We start from the raw sequence: 13,462 nt of genomic DNA, 5'->3' as shown, positions 1-13,462 counted from the left end.
CAATATTTATAATTAAATAAGAATCTGTCGTTAATAAAAGACGCTTGACAGTTTATGGCCGACTTTTTTTCTAGTCGAAGACAGGTTGTGCATGCGTATGACACAGAATATTTTCCTAAAGAAATATTTTGTGTTTTAAGGATTTTAAACGATATCTACTTCACGTGAATCAAGAAATTCCTAAATCTAAAGATTTTTCAATTGGCATTTGGGACGATATTATTTATTGCTCATCGAACTAGTCAGTAAGGCAATGTCAATCAGTCCTGACCTACAGATAATCCATTATAATGTATATTTTCCAAAAAATGTCATGATAGCAAGTTTGGTGAATTTTGTAGTTAACGTTATTATCGATTTCAACTACGGATAGGGTTTGAAACTTAATATAATTACTATAAATTTTAATTTAATTAAAAAACAAAAACACACACAAAATTAAAAGATCAAGAATCATTAAGTTAATAAGGAATTATTATTTTTATCCGTGGCTGGTTATGCCTTCCTGTACGTAAGTTATTTCAAATATGTGAACTATTGCGTAATATCTTTGAATATTTAGAATTTTAAAGAAAAATGTGATCTTCCTGTTGATTTACACTCTTTTTAGGCCGTAGCCACGGTTGGGGGTTGATGCGGGGTTTACCCCCACCCCCTTCCGAAATTCTTAAAACATGTACATGATGTGCAAGTGCTCTTATGTGTGTCGCTGCATAGCCCCCTTCCTGAAATTTTGTCCTGCTATATATGCCCACCCCCTACAATTTTTTCGGATGCAGTTGGCTTTTGCGTGCTACTGTCGGAATCCACGGTGTGCTTTGTCAGAAAGTATTCCTTTCTCTCTCGCTTCCACTACCACTCTAGTTCCGCACCTGGCATGAGAGGAGGAGTAGATAATTTATAACAAATCATGCATAGATCTCAAAAAGCGCATGTATTTTTTGTAGAGCATTTAAAAAATAAAAGATAAACAATTTTGTGATTTTTGAGAAAATGTGTGAAAATGCTCAGAAAAACCGCCGCCACTATGTCAGTTTTAAACTTTCTTGGAGTTTTCCCGTGGATTTCGAAAGAGAAAGATCTATGAGAATGAAAAATATTTATATTGGTTTAGATTTAGATATGCGTAACAACAATTTGAAACAAAATTCCATACATTCTTGATAAACGGCGTCATTACTTTTAAAAGTTCAAATATTACCAACTTTGACGCCAAAATTTCATCTCATTGGTTAACTGCGTGTCGTCCAAAATCCTTTGAAAACTAACATCTTTCTTGTGGAAAAAATTCTGTGACCAGAGCATACACAGTCTGTCTAACTGGAACTGATCTCGGCTTTATATATATATAGTTCCCTCGCGAACAATTGGTTGTATTCTTTCAATAAAACTAAATGAAGGTCATTACTACGTCTCAAAACTTGTTTCATATAAAATACCTACAAAAATACTTATGAGTATATAAAATGTTTATTTCCTTTTAAAAATTGAAAAGCATTTTCACTTTGAAAAAAACTGTTCTTGGACTGCTTTATTGTGTATGCCCCTTTTTGTAATCAGAGTACAAATAGTGAAATTCAATTTATATCCAATCACATCATATATGCAAAGTCATTAAATTCTACTTAGAAAGTTAAGAAGGTTGACTTAAGCTGTCTAATGTATGTTTATAATATTCTCGTTAGAATTTAGTAATTTTCTTTATCTCGTCTAATAGTCCAGCTTATTTTGTGAGAGAAGTTTTGAAGATGTAATCTAAATAATGTTCGTTTCCACATTAACAAAATATTTAGAAATAGAATTAAGATACGTATTATCAAATTTCAATTCCTGGTATTGCCGACCGATTTTCGGTGAGCAAAGTACATTTTCTCTTTCACTCTTAAACTCTACCAGTGAGCTTTTACTGGTTGAAATAGCATGAATTTGAACTGAGAATTTGTTCTTTCTTAACATTTGATAATATTTCAATTATATTTTTAAATATTTCAATTATATTTTTAAATATTATGTTACTCGATACAATAAAATACACACAATAAAATTTGTTGCAGTACATTTTTTAGAGCGATAAAGTTTTGTTTAGCCAACTTCGCGCCTTTGAAAAAACAAGTGTTTGTCATGGAAACACAAGACAAAGTTTTATCCCATATTTGTGTAAAGTTTATCCTGTGAAGTTAATTTTTGTTATAGGGAATCTTTCGTTGTAAATCGATGTAAAGTTTATTTGCTGTTTTTTCTGTGAACCAATAGTTTATGGAAAACATATAGGCTGTCTAGTATCTATCGATATCAGCAGATAACAAGCCAACTTTCAGCATTTTTCAATCTGTGCGTCAAAATAAACTTGAATCCTAATACCCCTGTTAATGCTTTTTAACCCGCGCGCCCAATAATCTATCTGCTTCTAGAAAATATTTAAAATGTTGACCGTTTTTACGTGTCTTTCAACGATTTCTGAAAATCTTAAAATGTAAAGTATCGTCCATATTTATACTATATTTTCTTTATTAATAATTTTGTAAGTTTTCGCGCGCGTCGAATCTGTATTATTGGTGCTCACTCAGGCGTGACAAAACAGAGAGAAACATGAGACAAAATAGTTCTGATTTATGGTCATGGTCAGTCCAAAAACCGACATTAAATACAGATTTTACTGCAATAAGAATAATTATTTTATGTCATATTTAAAAGGCTTTTAATTTAAGTTTATGTTTTTACAGATTTTAAAGGTATATACATATTTTTTTTAATTCCCCTTGTTATATTTACGTTAATAATATCATGAATGATTAATAATAAAGAAAAACTGAATGAATCATTTTATTTAAATATCTGTATTAATTAAATTAGAAATTTATCAATTATGTCATTAATAATTATTAGTGTACAGGTAAATTAACTCATACTTTTTTTAATTATCATTATTTACTATACCTTCAATACTTTATGTAATATTATTATTGTTTACTATTATGTAATCAGATTTCCCAGTTAAAATTCTTATCACTCAACATAATGTAGTAAGTTGTAGTTCTTTTCTTTAGTTAATTATGAATTAACCATTTATCATGCATTACTTAAACTCTGAACGCACTTTCGTCGTAGAATTTATTCAATTTTATTGTAACGTGTGTAAATAAAATCGTAAATATAGTTATTTTTTGTTGTAATAATTAATATCTAATACGAAAATGCGTGCACAATTCAAATGATGCATGTTAAATGATAATTATAGCCCTTTAATATTTTCAGTTACCAAGTTTCAAAACAAAAACACGATGTTATCTTCTTTTTATTTAGTTTATACGTAGTTTTTTCGGTTTGGAATTTTGGTTTGCATAAGTTTAACAAGAGATTGTCTACATTAAATTAAAGGAAAATTCTTTATTTTTGAGTAAATTATAATTTATTAGTAAATGTCTAAATTAACCTTTTACGTGAATCATTTGAACTCTGAACAAACGTTTTTCGTAGAATTTATTAAATTTTACTATTTAAAATTATAACTTCCTGCAATAAAAACCGTAAATACGACTGCTTTGAATTGTAATATTCACTAAATTCTATAAAAAAATTTATCCAGAGTTCAAGTGATGCATAAATGGTGAATATCCATTCATTTCTGTCCGTGACCGAATGGCCACATAAAAATTAAATGTTTATCTTTGAAACCTGTGCCCACATGATCTTTATTTAAAAAGATTTTTAAATATTTAACATAAAATCATCAGTCATATTATTTTATAAAAGCAGATTTCATTAATTAGGTGAACATGCAAATAAAATGTTAAATAGTCATTTAATGTGTTTGAATATACTATGGTTGGTTTCTTATAGACCTATAATACATGCACTTGGACGCAGGTATAGATTTCGTCCCAAATTCTTCTGGACGCCGGCAGTCGGCTGAAACTTGCAACACTAAAGCTTAAGGCCCTTTATCAGAATGTCTAATCGCGTCCGAATGTTGAGGCCGCACGTTTGAATATTTTTGTATAATTTTTTGCAAACCTCATTTAATTAACCATATCTCAAATCAAGCAGAGCCGGTTTTTCGCTAAATTTTTATATTTTGGGTAATAATCAAAAACGTAGAGAACAATAGAGAAAATAGCAGTGACACTCAGTGATGGTTGTACATGCATGTCCAGAGCGAGCCTGCTCGACCTCGTCAAACTCAAGTCAGATGATTCCCCGCAGGGTGATGAATGAGACAGAACGAATGAATGCCGGGAATTGTTACGAGATTTCGGCCAGTTACAAACACTGACATTATGAAATAATTGATTAATTCAATTTTAATTCACAGAATTAATTTATTTATATAGTTTTGATAAATTGAAAAAAAGATTCATGAAAATCGGTTAATATTTGCAGTAATAATTCAAGTGAAAAGTGGGCAAAAAGTAAAAAAATTCAGAAAAAACCGCAAGTTTCTATCATAAAGCAAAGAAAATATGATTAGCAATGATAATAAATTGTTTAAACAATTATTTTGTTAACTTAAATTAATTATCACTTCACTCCAATTGAACAGTGATAAAAAGTTAAAAATTTCAGGAAAAAACCGCAGCTATGTAGTATTAATCTAGCAAAAGATAGCCATAAACAATAATAATTTGTTAAAACAATAATTTTTTCTGAATTATATTAAATAATTAATCACTTTAAGTAAAAAGTGGACAAAAGGTTGTACATTTTAGGAAAAACCGCAACTTTCTAGCATTATGCTAAGAGAATATTTTTATGAATAATAAAAAATTGTTTAAACAATTTTTTTTTTAAACTTTAATTGATTATTACCGCGGGCTAACTAAAACGTTGAAAATAAGTTGAAAGATTCGGAAAAAACCTTGACTTTTTAACCCTTTTCTAAGAGAAAGTTGCTAAAAACAATAATACATTGTTCAAACCATTTAAATAAACATCTCATTATCCGTATTAAGTAGTATTTTATGTATCTGAAACAATCTTCGTTAAAAAAAACTGCAAAAAATCATAATTAGTGCTAAAAATGCGAAAAACCCATTTTTTCACTTATGGGGGTTTCTTGGGACCCTATAAAACAGACTTATGGGGGTGATATTTGGAAAGTAATATTTTATTCGCATTCTGTGATTAATTGTGAAGAAAAATGTTAGATTTGGAACTCGATTCACCTAATACTAAGTATTCTGAATAAAATGTACAAAAACGTCTTTTTTTCTTATGGGAAATACGTGTTAAACTTCATGGGGCTTACGCAACCTCTAATTATTATTTTAAAAAAATGGGTTTAGTTTTTGTGGATTCGAACAAATTTCCGGGCGTTTTACATTCAAATTAAAAAAAAACATTCTAATGCATTTTTGGACCACCCTAGTGAGCAGGCTCGCTACGGACATGCATGTACAGGTCTCATTGAGTGTCGCTGCTATTGTTATCGATTTTGATTATTAAACAAAATATAAACATTTTATCGAAAAACCGGCTCTTCTTGATTTGAGATATGGTTATTTAGATGGGGCATGCAAAAAATCAGACAAAAATATTCAAACGTGTGGCCTCAAAATTCGGACGCGATTGCCATTCTGATAAAAGGTCTTAATCCTCTAATAAATGCTTACGACAAATATACATGTATAGTAAAACAGAGTGCGTAAAAGATTAAATTTCTTTGATGCATCAAAATCTTATCAAATATTTAAAACAATTGCTGTAGTTGTGGAATTTTAGGTTCTTACGTACGGGTGGAATTTTCTTCAAAATTTACTCTTAAAATCAGAATTTGAATGTGAGTACTGTTGCTTTTTGGTTAGGTGTTTTACTCGGTGTTTTGATTATTCGCTTATATTTAAAACCAAGTACAATGTATCATTGACTAGGAAAAATATTCTGCTTTATTATTTAGAATTTAAAATTACAGTCAAAAATATTTTCAATTTGTGTAAAGTGAAATTACGTGACTTCTAAGAGTCAAACAATATACATGTATATGAAATTTAATTTGCAGCCTCTTAATAAATATTTCATAGATTAAGTTTTTTAGATTTAATATACAAATTATCTATCTATAATCATTTTGGATATACTTCAAAAATATTTACTATTGTTTTGAATCTTTAAGAACTTTTTATTAGGTTAGTTTGATTTGTTTAAAAACGAATCCCCTTTGTATTATGCTTAAGATTTAAATACAGAAAACATTGCAAATGTTGTCAGTTTTCATGCACCTTGAACTGTTTTTAAGAGAAATAAAAAATTGTTTTTTTTCCAAAATGTTAATTATTGGGTTGGTTCGTGTTTGTCGAATTTTGGTTTAAATTTTGAAAGCACTTTATTCCTTTTCTCCTATGTTTAAATAAACGAACAGTGAATTTTACCTACTGTATAACTAACTCGACGTAACCACACCTACATGTATTCTTAGTTTTTATAAGACTTAGGTTTTACGCATGAAATTGATCGAAATGAATGTCCTTTCAAAATAATATATGATGAATTAATAAAATAGATAAAAATTAGGAATACAAATAAGTATATTCGAGCCGAGTGTATTAGATGATATTTATTGTTAGTTTCTCTGAACATTGGACAAAGGCAAGAGAGTTTTTCCAACATTTTAAACAAAATCAAAATTTTGAGTCTGAAAAAAACTTCGGGTGACAATATTCGAAACTCAACGTCTGAGAAACATAAAATTTGAATTCATAAGGAAAACCTTTACAGTAAAAACTCTGGAATAAAAATGGATTTCGGGTACTAGACTAGCGTCTATTGTTTTTACCGCAAAACTGTAAAAGCAATTGACAGCAGGTGATAATTTGTAGTCCAAGGAAAACTTCCGCATCATAGAAATACTATTTATTTAAAAAAATGTGCATTTACAATAATATTAAGAATATCTGTGCAAAACTTATTGAATTTGTTTTTATTTTTTATTCATCCGTATCGATAATTGGTTCCAAAAATAATATGCATGCAAAAATATATAACAAAAATGAACCCTACAAAACGATAAATGAGCTCTAAATAATACCGAACTTGGGGTTCTAAAGGATCTCAATAGTATTTGAGCCTATTTCTAACGAACCTATTTGTCGCGTTGCCCACTTGGATATTATGTTTAATTAATAACACAATATTTACTTTAAAGCATGCATATGCTCGAAATCTGATGGACATAGCTTAAGAAAAATAATTAAATGACAAAATAATACCTCAATTAAAATATACATAATGACTTGATAAATATCATTTTTAGGTTATGTAGCAAAGTTGTCTACATAAAGGCATATTCATATGCAAGCAACTTTTTGTCTCAAGTCATCTGTCGATGACTGTAAGTCGATCCTTAACTTACCAGTCCTATTTTACAACCATTTGGTTTGTGAATGCATTTTCATGTTCTTTTCAAGAGCGCTCTAAATCAGCGATTCCGAAACTTTTTTCGCTCTTTTTGGGGAGCGGTAGGGCCGCCACCCTCCAATTTTTTTCATACTACGTAAACTGCAGGGGGGACACTTGTCTGCCTGTGATGCGGACATGTGCTGACTTGACGCGCTCGACCTTCCCATTGTTAGTAAATTAAGAGCCGACGAGGCAAAATGGAGAATTCAGTGAAATATTCATTAGCGAATTTTAATAGGCAGTGTTAGATTTTCTGGATTATGACGAGAACACTGGAAAAAGATGAAAAAAATCGGTTAATAACTTCAAATGTTATTGCACTTTTGTTACGCTGCAAAGTGGTCCAGTAATGTATTTTCTTGGACAAATTTAGTGAAAATATTAACCGATTTTGATGAAATTTTTTCCATATTTCTAAAATTATATCACGAAATTGATTCAGCTCATTTAAATTCAATGGTGTCATACCTTTATAACTTCAGTTACTGTAACAGGTCTGAATCTCAGAACAACGAAAGGCATTCATGCTAGGTCAACAAAAGTAGTCCCATGCTCACAGCGAGGAACCTGCCTTGGAGCCTACCGAGCTACCCGGCCCGGGGTAGCATCCCCCACTGCCGGGTAGCTACCCTACCCAGGGTAGCAGTTTTGCTAATTCCTAATTCCCAATTTTTTTTTAGTTTTCAGGGAGGAGCAGGGCCGCCACCTTACAATTTTGTCTCCTCTACTTGAACCCAAGGGGGATACTTGATTGTCGGGCATGCGGGAGGTTGCATGCTTCACGCGAGAGAATTAGAACCGGTTGAGAAAAATGAAAATATGTGAAAATGTTAATAAATTAAATTTTAATTAGTTGAATCAATTTCCCAATCTAATTTTAAGCAAATGAAAAGAAAGTTGATGAAAATCGGTTAATATCTTCAATGCCAGTTGACAGTTCTTGTAATTTTGCATGTACTTGAAGATACGCTCAATTGCTCGAAATATTAACCTAGTTTCATCAAATTTTTTTTTTCATTTTCTTAAAATTAAATCAGGTAAATGATTCAGATAATTAGAAATAAATTGAGCCATGTTTTTAGGAGTATAGTTATTGAAACAGCCTTAAATCTAATGACAATGAAAGGTCCTCATAGCGTGGGGGGGGGGGGCTGTCGAGTGGCTGGGCCCGGGGTGGCATCCCCCTGCCGGCCGCAGCTCATCGGCCGGCGGCACTAGTTTGGGAATCGCTACTCTAAACCAGAGATTCCCAAACTGCTACCCTGGGTAGGGTGGCTATCCGGCGGTAGGGGGATGCCACCTTGAGACGGGTAGCTCGGTAGGCTCCAAGGGAGGTTCCCTGCTGTGAGCATGGGACTATTTTTTGACCTGGCATGAACGCCTTTCATTGTTCAGAGATTGAGACCTGTTACAATAACTGAAGTTATGAAGGTATGACAGGATTAAATTTAAATGAGCTGCACAATTTCGTGATATAATTTTAGAAATATGGAAAAAAGTTCATAAAAATCGCTTAATATTTTCACTAAATTTGTCCAGTTTGTCCATTTCTTTCTATTTTTTTTCTAATGTTCTCATCGTAGTCCAGAAAATGTAACGCTGCCTATTAAAAGTCGCTAATGAATATTTAACTAAAATTTCCATTTTTTCTAATCGGCTCTCAATTTTCTTATAATGGGAAGGTCCAGCGCGACAAGCCAGCACATGCCCGCATTACAGGCTGTCAAGTTTCCCCCCTTGGGTTTAAGTATAATGAAAAAAAATTGAGGGTGGCGGCCCTACCGCTCCTCAGAAAGAGCGAAAAAAGTTTGGGAATCGCTGCTCTAAACGAACCCTTTTGGCTCTCTATACGTATGTATCGGAGCTCAAGTTCTAAATGATACCAACTCTTATTTGAACCGCAACTTTAGATCGTTAAAATTTCAATTAATATTATTTTAATTTCGCTCGTCGAGTCTCAGCCAGGTATCAACATTTTTGTTTGAAAATTTCTTGCAACATTCTTCGATGGATTCTACGGGTATTGTACTCCCTCAAGACTTAAAATATTGTTTCAGGGCCGTGCAGTGAATTAACACATAGAATACACATAGAATGCGTCGAAGAATGTACTATATAAGTTTAAAAGAAAAACATTGATTGAAAAAATGAGAGATATGGTTCAAATGGCAAAAAGATGCATTTTAAAATTCTTCACAACGTTTAATTGTCTAAATCCGAGCTACTTTGAGGGGCTATTCATTCTGAAGTCGGACGTTTCGAACGTTAGCATTTTTCGTGAAGTCTTAACGATATCATGTAAAACTATAAAAAGCATGAACTCGTAAATTTGAAGTCATTGTAACAATGACGAAAGTCAGTAAAACTATACTTGAAGCCCTAAGAATAAGGAAAGAGTCATCATAGAACGTAGTGAATCAGCAAAGATGAGCGTCGCGTCATGCGAAATCAATGCCGAGTCAGCAGGAAGTTAGTGCAGAGTCAGTAGGAAGTCAGAACGAAGCCATCGAGGTCGAGATCGAGTGGTATGCAAATAATCGAAAAGAACGTTAAGCTGCAATGCACAGTACGTGACGAGTCATGAAGGCAGAACGAAGTCGACAGTCATCGCTTGAATTCATCGAAGTCAACAACTAACGAATTCAAAAACTAGAGTCAAACAAACTCACAAAAGTACGATTGAAGTAGCACGACATTATTAAAATAATGTTACATTGACTTCAGCAGACTTTGAAGTTAGTCCCTCCAGCTACTTCAAAAATTAGCCCGATGGACAATAATTACCCGTCGAAATCGCAGCACTTTGTAACCACCCAAATCACTTTTCATATTTGAAAATATTTTAATCTATTTCAATGAACATATTATAGGGTCCGCAGTCAATTGACTTGTTTTCAACCAATTCAAACTAACCTAATAAAAATATTTTGAAAATTCCAAACAATAATAATAAAATTTGACATATATAGAAAACGATACATATAAACGGAGAAGGATTAATAAGTGAACCTCGGATCCATTGAGACTGAGTTTGGGGTTGAGATATGATTTGAGATTTATTTTTGGATTGGAAACGGATTGAGATGAATTTAACTTCTGTAAAGGACGATCAACTACTTTAATTTATATGCTTTTGGCCAAACCTGTATATATTGCATTGGAAAATTGTCCATTTCTACATAGCAAAGGAGCTTATGAAAATTATTAATTATTTTAGTCAAAGGTTTCGCTATCTTTGTAATATTTTCTATTGGTTTTTATTTTGTTTTCTTTTTGACATACAGGTCGACGCAATACATAAAGAAACAGTTCTTACTATATCTAACGATTGTTTACACACACAACGCTTCCTAGGCGTCAGCCGCTAAGATATGAGGTTTTTTTATACACAGAAAATTCCATTTAAGTTAATCCGATTTATGGGCATGTGACACATTCTCAGACTTTGAAAACTGCAAGAGCCGAAAGAAAACTATGTTAAGGTACAAAGTTTAAGAATAAAAGATATAAAAAAAATGTTTCAACTAAATCTTATCTGGCACACAACAAAGGACTCACAATGTAGGAGTGTAGGACGAGACAGCTTTTAGACCGATAGTTTATGTATAAAAAAGTTCGAACGTTCAAAAAATATCGAAGTTCAGAAAAACAATGAAATAATTTTCAGTGAAATTCCTACCAAATGAAGTACCTAAGCGTACTTCATTGTACTCTAAAACATTTTTCAAAGTTTCAGCTCGATATTTTATTTACAACAAAAGTTCTTAAGTTCAAAAAAAAAAATGCAGTGAATTGATGAAGTGAGGTCGGTAATATCAGTATTTGGCGGTGTAACATGACCTTAAGTCTTTTCTAGTATTTCAGTCCTCGACATTTGTCCAAATCGATTAGTCATGGTTCATTCGGACCTGACCTGATTCGAGATATCAGGTATACGTGAGAAAATAAACTAGGTGCATATTGAGGAGCAAACACAAAGTTGCGTGTTTCTCGCAAAAATGTGTGTACCATTTGTATACAAGATGAAGTAATTTAAATAGAAGAGGGCTGCTTATGGGCAACAAATTTTATTGCCTTTACCAGGTGCGGCGGAACATATATGGAATGAATGGAGCACTCCACACATGGAAAATTCCATATATGGGAGTCGGTGTAGTATGCGATCGAAACATGTTTTTGATTGTAGCTCGAAAATCGCAAAAAGAAATGTTAGCTTTATACGACGTTGTGAGCTTTAAGGCAAAACGATTCGGCGGTAAAATATTCTTACGGAATTCGTGAAATTCATGTGCTTCTGCATTGCGATACCTGGATCATCATATTGCAAATAAAATATGATTTTGCCTCAGCATTACAATTTTTCGGTAAATTTTCGAAAATTGTATTCCTCCTACCGGTCTCTGGCATCAGAATTCCATGCATGAAGCGAGGCTGTTCCGACTTCCGTCGCCCTTGGCCTTTATACGGGAAAAATCTGGCCTACGTATATAAGTAGAGAACTCAGTCTGTCACTCCTGGACGATCACCAACCTTTTTTATAATTATAAATTCCTTGATTATTCATGAAAGATTTAAATTCACTAAGTAAAAGAAATATCAATGAAGTCCTGACCTGCCTAGGGTTCGATAAACTGAAAGAAATATGCCCAAGTCAGCCTGGGAAAACATGAAGGATTTGTAGTGTTGTTTAGATCACGTATTTCTTTACTTGTTTGGCGCACATAAATCTAATTCTGTAATCAAACTTAACAGTAATGCGTAGGGGGCAGTTCGCAGAAAATCACACTCTGATTATATCGACCAAAATGGTCATTCTATAGGGTGTTTTTTTATCTTGAGACATCGAAATACCTCGGGAATCCTCCCGCCCCCCGCCATCTGAGGGCGGGAGGAGGTTAACTTCAAAATTACAAATGGGAGCCTATATTTGTATTGAAAATTCAGATTCTCCATTAAATAATACGTAATAATACGTTTGGGTTGGAATGCTTGCGTTACTTACGTTCATTTCGTTTATTTTATTTCGAGCCAGACGACGTGAAATACGGGGAAAAGCTTTTGAAGGTATTTTAACGTTTCAAAATTCCTATAACATTACTTTCAACTATTTTTTTACAGAACCTCGTGCTTAATTTAGTTATCGAGATTGATATGTAAAAATCGAGAATTCCAATATTACTCCAAAAGACGCGAGGTACGTAAAAAATCCAGAAGAAGACTTACAGAATATTTATTTTTATCTATCAAATATGATATGAAAACAAAAATCCTATTTTTAGCGTAGTTAAAAGCCCGGTTAAAGCTGGGGCTATCCGGCCGGATCTCTATTTCGATTTCTAGCCGGTTAGGCACAGTTGAAATAATTTGGGTTATTAGCAATTGAAATAATAATAACTATTAACTTTTCCCAAGTAAATTTGCACCTGCAAAATGTTCTATTTTCTGTAAGCATGTATTCCTGTGAAGCATGGGAGTTACGACCACAGAAAAGACCAGGGTTTCCATTAGAACAAATTTTTGGTTCCAAAGGAGCTGCAACAAAAATGAACCCCACTTGTTAAAAAGTAACTCAAAAAGATGAATAAGCTTTAAACGATATCTTAGTTGGTGTTATAAAGGATCCCAATTGTAATGCAGCTTATTTATAAAAAAAACTATTTTTTGCTTTGCCCACTTCGACATTTTGTGTAATTAATAATTTTTGCCCTAAAGCACACATTCAATTCTCGTAGACGTAACCAAATGAAGGTAATTAAATTACAAAATATTACCGAAATTAAAAAATATATATAATGACTTGATAAATATAATTTGCAGGGTATGTAGTAAAGTTGTCAACATAAGGCAGATTTATATGCAAGAAACTATTCGTCTCAAGTCATCGGTCGATAACTGTAAATCGATCCCTAACTTACCGTCCTTACTTTGCAAGCGTTTGGTTTGTGAATGCGCCTTCATGTTCTTTTCAAGAGTGCTCGAAACGAACACATTCGGCCCTCAACAGGTATCTATTGGAGCTCAAGTTCTAAATGATAACAATTTTTATTTTAGCGGCTACTTTAGCGCACCC

The 13,462-nt window shown here is 32.7% G+C and overlaps 1 protein-coding gene across 1 annotated transcript in view; it reads left to right on the top strand.

The window, feature by feature from the left end:
• The window catches only part of LOC117173246 (ecdysteroid-regulated 16 kDa protein-like), a 28,763-nt gene that overhangs the window by 1,071 nt on the left and 14,230 nt on the right, over nucleotides 1-13,462 (top strand). The window lies entirely within an intron of this gene.

The sequence above is a fragment of the Belonocnema kinseyi genome, chromosome 5 (assembly GCF_010883055.1).
Source record: "Belonocnema kinseyi isolate 2016_QV_RU_SX_M_011 chromosome 5, B_treatae_v1, whole genome shotgun sequence".
In the NCBI taxonomy this organism is placed as follows: Eukaryota; Metazoa; Arthropoda; class Insecta; order Hymenoptera; family Cynipidae; genus Belonocnema; species Belonocnema kinseyi.
Note: the sequence above shows the minus strand (reverse complement) of the source record. Positions and strands in the feature narration are given on the sequence as shown.